Source organism: Nannobrachium achirus (genome assembly GCF_963921795.1).
Source record: "Nannobrachium achirus genome assembly, chromosome: 6".
In the NCBI taxonomy this organism is placed as follows: domain Eukaryota; kingdom Metazoa; phylum Chordata; class Actinopteri; order Myctophiformes; family Myctophidae; genus Nannobrachium; species Nannobrachium achirus.
Genome location: NC_137815.1, coordinates 29384742 through 29394093, shown reverse-complemented (window position 1 = coordinate 29394093; position 9352 = coordinate 29384742).

Below are 9352 nucleotides of genomic sequence, written 5' to 3'. Positions count from 1 at the left end.
TTAAGAATATGGGTATATTCATGTGATCAATGAAAAAGAAAATCTAATCTCAAACATTCATACATTTTTGGATACCTTTCAATCATTTCTCCTCTTTCCACATGGAAACACATACAGTACAGTAGGCTGTTTGTGAACAGGAGGTAGGCCTATGCATCGTTTTTATGTTTGTTTGTTTGATTTTTTATTTTATTTTATTTCTTCTAAATCAAAAAAGTTATGCGCAGCTAAGAACATTTCTTTTACAGTTTGTTTGAATATTTTTGAATACTTTGTGAGTTTTTGTGAAGTTTTGGTAATAAAATATTTGAAACAAAACTGTCTGCAATATCTTTTTACAGATAACCAATAATGGCCTTGTCATATTATGGCTTCTTTCATAATTATGCCCTACCATGTTTTCTACAAAAAGAGAGGCCATTAAGCAAAAAAATAAACAACATATTATGTTATCAATGTTCAATTTATCGCGACCATAGGTCGCAGTTTAGTATGTGAACGGTCATAGCTTGACCGTATCTCTGTCACGCCTGACACTGTGGTTCCCCTGACACATCACTGTGACATCACAGGTGACTTCATATGGGAATGCCCATATATGGAGGAAGACAGCCCAAATCTGTGTGGCTGGTTCAGACAGGGATCTCCATGTATGGGCATAAAAGGGATTGTATTGTATGTATGATGTCAGATGTGATAGACGTCATAGGATTTTCACATAACGAATAACTGAGTAAGCATGTTTGGGGTCTCACAGCATATCTCCATATACAGTACATGGATCTGGATCTCCATATATGGGTACCAGGGACCTCCATATATGGGTACTGGTCCGATATACTGTATATCACTGGCCAGACGGCCAAGACATGGCGCAACCTCGCCCAGAGGCGTCTTACTAGTATTTGCAGTATATTGTCGGGCAGAAACCAGTTATGGCAAGAATATTACATTTTCAGGACACGGTAAAAAAAAAACACAATACCACTGCCTCATCAGAGTTTGTATGGTGACTTTATACATTGTCAGATACTTGAATGTGTCCCTATATTATCATCACTTTACCTAAATCCAGCTCAAGTGGAGTTAGGAGGTCTTTGACCATTAATGTGGAGATAGGTTTTTTCTTTCTTTCCTTCTGACTTGGTCATTCTAATCAATGGGGATCAAACCACCTAACTCCACAAGTTGGAGTCAGGTGATTTGTTTGCTTTTTTTAATATGTTTTACCGGTTCAATATTTATTTTTTGATTTTTGATTTTTTGGTTTCTGCTCGACAGCGCCAAATGTTTTCTATGCATTGAAAAGAGTTTGAGCTTGTTTAGCACAGTGCAATTCATACACAGGTTCTCAAATTGGGTCGATCCCGGGGGAATCCCCATCTAAATGACCATTATTACAGTACATGTAGCTACAAGTAAATACAGATAGAACATACAAAAGTTATGCTATTTTTCTCAGAATGTCCCTGTTATCTCTATACAGTACATGGGTGGCTCAGGGGTAGAGTGGCCATCATTAGAACACGGAGGGTTCCCGAAGGGTTCCCAGTTTGATTCCAAGAGTCAATGAGCAAGACTCTGAACCCCTAGTTAGTAAGGGAAAGTTAGCCGAGTGTTAGACCAATCTGGGAACTAAATCTAAATCTAAATCAATAGCTTTCTTCACAAATGTGTTCATAAAGGTGACTACTATCACCTCTGAACTTTCTCAATTACAACTCCCTTCGGAAACTTTGTGGGAGCCAATCAAAGTTGGGGGTATCCCGAGGGCCTAGGATTAAAGGGGGAAAAATAAAAAATGGCCAATGTGAGCGTATGAGGTGTGTAATTAGGGTATTTTGGGGCTGCTGAATCCATTCCAACCATTAGTTATCAGTCAAAACTACTCCATGGCCATAAAATAGGCCACAAGACATATAATATTGGCAATAAAAAAATGGTTGGAGTAGGGTTTGAATTCATGAAAACTATTCAAGATCAGGCGGGTAAACGCACATCATGACACACTGGATAACATGATACAATCTGACAAGGAACACTCAAAAGGGTTTAAAACATAGGGACTAACAGGACACAGGTGAACTCGAATGACATGATTGGCTAAGCCTTAGCCAATTAGGCTTATTTTATGGCCAAGGAGTCATTTTAACTGAAAACTAATGGTTGGAATGGATTCAGCAGCCCAAAAATACCCTAATTACATGCTCATATTGGCCATTTTTTTATTTTATCCCCTTTAATCCCAGGCCCAGGTATCCCGATACCCCCAACTTTGATTGGCTCCACAAAGTGTACGAAGGGAGCAGTGATTGAGAAAGTTCAGAGGTGATAGTAGACATCTTTATGAACACATTTGTGAAGAAAGCTATTGGTTTTTGATTTAGTTCCCAGATTCGTCTAACACTCGGCTAACTTTACCTCAGTTGCTCCTGATGAGTTTCCTCCGCCATCGGTGAATGAATGTGTGTGTGTGTGTGTGTGTGTGTGAATGGGTGAATGTAATGCACAATCATTGTAAAGCACCTTGGATAAAGGCGTTGTATAAATGCACCATTTACCATGTATAAATGTATAGTAAAGGCATTCTCTCTCCCCTATCGTATCTAATCATGTTTTGTCAGTGAAAATGCTCTTTGTTTTTTGGGGTCCCAGGGATAAGAAATATTATCAAAATGGGGTCCGTAATGCATAATGGGGGTCCTTGAAATGAAAAAGATTGAATCAATCAATTTACAAGTTCTCTTAATCCAGGGCGATTTACAATAAGCAAGGACAACACAAGGTAATACTTCAAATGCCTATCAAATGCATAGAAATAGTAATCAATACTATTAGTAACAAGAAAAGTGGCCAGAATGAATCTCTTTTGATCTTCTAAATCATGCTTTGTGTCACATACAGCGAGGTGTTAATATTGGCACTGAGACCATGGATCATAAGAAGAGAGACTATTATGCCATGCATGCCACTTGCAACCATAGCAGTCCTGTGCAATCAGCCACTTGACACCCGATCCCACAGGACACTAAGTTCTAGTCATGGGGTTTTTGCTATTGGCAGACAGGGTGGAAAAAAGATGGGACAAGAGAAGGAAAGATGAGCAGACAGCATGAAGGGCAGATGAGAGAGATAGCTGGTCATTACATTATAAAATACCAAAGCACAGCGAGCGGCGTGTTTCTATCTCTGTCTGTAAATAAAATGCAGCAAAGAGATACGACTCAATATACAGCAGGGCCGAAGACAGTGTGCATGTGTGTGAATGAGGGCGAGACAGTGGAAGTATACTCAGATCTTTTACTTAAGAAAAAAAAAGCAATACCACAATGTAGAAATACTCAATACCTAAAATGTTTACTTAAGTAAAAGTACAAACATATATGCAACAGGGAAAGCTCGATATTTCTACGTGTCATTAGTTCGACTAAGGGTTATGGTTAGGGTTAGGTTTTTAGGGTTAGGTTTAGACATAGTTTTACTGAGGTTAGGGTTAGGTTTAGGCATAGTGGTTAACATTCACCAGGTTAGCATTCACCAGCATCGGCAGGTTAGCATTTCACCAGGTTAGTATTCACCAGCGTCAAACTAATGGGACATCGAACAAATGCTACGTCGCAATATTGACACGCTTCCTGTGCAACAGAGTACAAACACTCCTTATGACTGGACCATTTCAAAAATAGCAGATCTAAAATGTACAATTTAGAAAGACGCTCTTAATCCAGAGGGACTTAAAGTAATCAAGGACAGCACAAGGTAATACATCAAATGCATAGAACTTAACCCTATAGGATCATAGGTAAACCAATAACCTATCACCAGTCTAAACAGAAGAATAACACAAAAAATCTATAATCTTTAGTGTAGTTCTGTACATTGGAACTATACACAGTGGATGTCAGGTCAACAATATTTTAACCCTTGCATAAAGCCTGCCATGTCGTCGAGGCTTGGTCAAGGCAAGGGCAAGTAGCAAGTAGCAATCGAAATCGAAAAATGAAATACTCAAGTAAAGTTGAAGGTATAGCACACTTGTGGGGTAGGGTAGCCTCTCTCTCAGTGCTGTAGAGCTGCAAAATGTCTTTGATGGTGTTAAAAATGGGGTCCAAATACTCTGAATGTCACTGTGTAGATCATTAAACAGGTGGTGGTGGCTGTTATCAGACACATTGATTGAAAACTAATTGCAGCAATCATTTTTTATTTTCTTGTTGTGATGCTCTTTTGACCCACATGCCATGGTCGCAAAGAATTTATGTCCAGAAAGAAAGCACAAGATGAGCACAAGTCAAAGATAGTCTGTCCGACTGACTCTGAACACTTAACCTCTGCTTGGGACCCCAAGCCAGAGGCCCTCCCAAAAAACATAGCCCAGTTTCTATCATCCGACACCCCACGTTTTTCCCAAATGTGGAACTGCATGTCATCTTGACGTGTTATTGGCCCTGTCCAGTGGTGCATTGGTTATTCAATGTTTGGGGGGTCGCTCATCTAGAGACGTCATGCGCACATCGCTCAACACCTACTATACAGGTCTATTACTAATAGGACGCCTCAGGGCGACATGCGACCATCTGGCCAGTGATGTATATCGGACCAGTTACCCATATTTGGAGACCCCTGGTAACCATATATGGAGATCCATGTATATATGGAGATATGCTGTGAGAGCCCAAACATGCATTGCTTACTCAGTTATTCGTTGTGTGAAAGTCCTATGACGTCTATGACATCTGACATCATACATAAAATCCCTTTCATACCCATACATGGAGATCCCTGTCTGTAGAACCAGCCATACAGATATGGGCTGTCTTGGCCATCTGTCTTTCTTGGCCATATATGGATTCTGTTAGTGTGGTATGTGGCTGATGTGGCCTCCATATATGGGCATTAAATATATGAACTCCTGTTAGATATTGGCTTAATATTGATGACATCAGGGATCTCCATGTATGGGCATAAAAGGGATTCTGTTAGTGTGGTTCCCCTGACATCACAGTGCAGTCAGAGTGTGATGTTACATTTTAGCCTTTGCATAAAGCCTGCAAGATTAGATTAGATTAGATTAGATGTCTTTATTATCCACAAGGGAAAGTTGTTTTGCTCGGGTCAATGCATATAAAAAACAATACATAAATATACAAATAGAATAAAACACCCAGCAAAGTACTTCAGTTCTATAAAAAAGTATAAAATGATTCAGAATTTTAAAAGGTATTTAAAAGGAAGCAAAGTCCTCCATCCACACTGTGGAACACTTATGTTTGTTTGTGTGTGTGTGTGTGTGTGTGCGCGCACGTGTGTGTGCATGCATGCACGCACGTGTGTCCGTCCCTGTCCAGTTCATCCGGGCACCTGTGTGTGTATGTGTGTGTGCGTATGCTAGTCCAGTTGAGGTGAATCAGGTGTTGGGGGGTTTGTGTTTGTTGAGGAGCCTAATGGCAGAGGGGATGAAACTGGCACTGCATCCCACAGAGCTTAGACCCCACTGAGGTTACCCTCCGCAGCTTAGCCTTGTTGGCCTCTGAGAGAGCCCCGTACCAAGCCAGGAAGGAGAAGGTAAGGAGGCTCTCTATATGGCAGATGTAAAAGCTGCGAAGGATGGGGGGGGCAACATCCATATATCTCAGCCTCCGTAGGAGGTAGGTCCGCTGCTGACACTTTGAGAAGATGGCCTGTGTGTTGTCATTAAAGGTCAACCCGCTGTCAATAGTGGTCCCAAGATATTTATAGCTGCTGACCCTCTCCACCAGCTCTCCACCCAGTGTCAGCTGAGAAACAGGGTCATCATCCTTCCTCCGGGGCCTTATGAGAAGCTCTTTAGTCTTCTTCACGTTCAGCCGGAGGTAGTGCTCCTCACACCACTGGTGGAGCTTCTCTGCTTCCTCTTCAAAGTGAGCAGGGCAGTTTGAGGTGTCCACCAGAGCAGTATCGTCCGCAAACTTCACAGCCATGCTCGCACTGTCTGAGCCCCTCAGGTTGTTGGTATAGAGGGAGAACAGGACTGGGGAAATCACTGTCCCCTGGGGTGCACCAGTAGATGTAATCAGGACAGAAGACGAGGAGTTGTTGACCTTCACAAACTGCTCCCTTTTAAGGAGGAAGTCCATTATCCAGAGGATCATGTGAGGATCCACCTGGAGATCTTTCAGCTTGGTGCATAGGATGTGGGGCTGCATGCAGTTAAAAGCAGAAAAAGGTCGTCAAGGCTAGGGCAAGGCAAGTGCTACGGCAAGTAGCAATCTAAATCAAAATCGAAAAATGTAATACTCAAGTAAAGTTGAAGGTAGCACACGTGTGTGGGGTACTCTCTCTCTCTCTCTCTCTCTCCCAGGGAGCTGCAGAACAGTGGTGTAGTTCTGCAACATTTCTTTGATGGTGTAAAAATGGGATCCAAATATACTCTTAATGTCACTGTGTAGATAATTAAACAGGTGGTGGTGGCTGTTATCAGACACATTGATTGAAAACTATTTGTAGCATTATTTCTTTGAAGCGGTGAAAGCCGTTTCCAAGGAGTGGCTTTGTGTGTCCCGTACCTGTCCCGTGCATCTCTGCTCTGAACAGAATTGAGGATTGGTCAAGCTTCACATGACAATTTGGCCCTCCAGACAAAATCATTCAGAATTCAGAATTCATAAAAATATAGAACTAAAAGCACATAGAAAGTATAGATCTAGAACACAGAATGTATAGATCTAGAACACAGATTTCATAGCTCTAGAACACAGAATAAAAATTCACCGCTTCACTTCGAACCGAGGTTTGATTTTTTATTTTCTTGTTGCGATGCTCTTTTGACCTAGCCTCGTACCCGCCCTCTTCCGGAAACCATTTCATTTGTTTCTCGCTGGAATCCTCCTGGAGAACGGAAGTTGGTCGTTTACTAGGCTACTTTTGACCCACATGGTCGCAAAGACAAGTCCAGAAAGAAAGATGAGCACAAGTCAAAGATAGTCCGAACACTTAACCTCTGCTTGGGAGCCCAAGCGAGAGGCCCCTTCCCAAAAACATAGTCCAGCCTCTATCCTCGTTTGAAGTCACAATGCAGCCCGACCCCTCGTTTTTCCCAAATGTGGAACTGCATGTCATCTTGACGTGTTATTGGCCCGGTCCCTGTGCCCTTGTGCCCTGACATGCAAGCCTCTGGATCATAGGAACATGGTTTAACCTTACAGTCTGCACACATGTGGGACACTGTGTCCTGAGCTGTGATTTGTGGCACACATGTCATGGTGATTTGTAGCAACAAACATACCAGTCCTCTTTTTGGCATAACGTGATGCACCCACCTACTCTGTGAGAGGACTAGAAAACATATCGTCGTTGTCGGGTGGAAACCTTCTATGTCCAAAAAACGTTCACTTTGTATTTATCATTTAAAAAATCACACCCAATGTGAAGTGAGCGGTGGTCGTGCTTGCATAACGTCTTCAGACTAGGATTTAAGTCTAGGATGTACAGGCTACACACACACACACACACACACACACACAATGCTATGGCAAAACGCTGAGGAGAAATGGCTACAGACACACACCCAGCCACTCTATGGAGCGGTTTACCACCGCTCAAAAATAAAGCAGATCTACAAGCACACAACACCTCGCACCGCGAGGCGTTGTGTGCTTGTAGATCAGCTGTTTTCACTACCTTCGTGCGTACACATTTGAAACTTGGAGGTTGGACGAAGTTTCTGTTTATAATGCACTCCGGTAATAACAAGAGGACTGTAAATATGCCCACGTGTGACATTAACAGACTGATTCATGCTTTTTTAATGATCTTGTGTGGGACGGTCTGGGAGTGGGACCACCAACCAGTGATGGTCCTTTTTGAGAGCTATAGAGAATGAGAGAGTGTGGGGTGTGGGTGGTGTTGTTGGGGCGGGGTTGGGGAAGGTTTCTGGACAGGATAATATTGTTCCGGGGGGGAAGGAGAGGAGGGGAGAAGAGAGGAAAGCCAGTGTTTGTGAGGAGACGGCACCTGTCGTTTATTGATGGACTGAGCTGTAAATAACTGCTGTATGAAGGGGCTCTGGGAGGGTTTCCTCCGCAGCGCTGCTTTCCTCTCCCTCATCTCTTGTTCAGGCAGACATTCATGTTTCCTTTGTCCAGCTTAAGGGCATTTAAAGGAGTAGTTTTCTATTGATTTCTCACGCCATGGAGACTAGAGTTCAATAATATCTTTTTATATCTGTTGCATTTCTAAGACAAAAATGTGATATAGTAAATGTGCCCCCATTGATTGGGGACCCGAATGCATTTGGGTCCCCATCCGGAATCAATGGGGATACATTTATGGTAATCACATTTTTGTCTTAGGAATGCAACAAAAAACTAAAAATACTATTGAACTCAAGTGTCCATGGCGTGAGTAATCAATAGAAAAAAAGTAATTTTGGGGGTGAACTACTCCTTTAAGCACACTTTTGTTCAACCTATGAGGGTTTGCATTTCAATGGGAATGTATTTTTTTTTTTTTTTGCAGAAATCTGCAAATGGTAGCAAACCACTCAATTCCCATTGGAATGCAGTGGTATCCAGCCTTATAATGTTGGTAGAATCAAAGTACAGTACGTGCCCTAAACTTTAGGGCCTAAAGGAAGCAATGTGAAAATTGTGTTGCCATGTCTTTTCGCATGACAATTTAACTACGGTAGCTCTTATAGCCGATCTATAAGCTCACAATGTGTTGCATCACAATGCATTGTGAGCTTGTAGATCTGTTACTTTCAAAAGATTGTAATACATTTTATACATTTGAAAAATTGTGAAATGAGACGTTCTGCATTAGGGCACGGTCACACCACACATTTATTCTACCTACGAGGGCGGATTCCGCAAATGCATTTCAATGGGGGAAAAAAAGTTCCTATCGCCCAAAGATTTGACGGTCCCCTCTGCAGTAACTCTGAGGGCCCCACTAGGGGTCCCGGACCCCCCGTTGAAGACGCCTGGCTGCGTGTACTGTATACGTGTTGTTAGGTTGGAAAACCCTTTGAGAATGTATTTTTAGCCAGGGCCATTGTTGGAGCCCCATGGAAACCTCTGTAATTGGATCTGGCCTCTCTCTCACTAAAGAGAGTCTTGTGATAAACGAGTTGGCAGACTCCAATAGCCATGCCATCCCTGTGATAACTGACCAGCCAGAGCCGTATCACTTTCTCAAGCTCTTCAGTGCCCATGGGGATTAAATTCCTAAGTGAATGGTAAGCCTGCTGTGTTATCACGCCCATTTATATGCTGTCACAGCACGGTGCCTCACACACCCCCAAGGTATAGTCGATAGTCACAATTCCGCAAGACTTTGTTGTGAGTTTGTAGATTGGATATTTACTACGGCA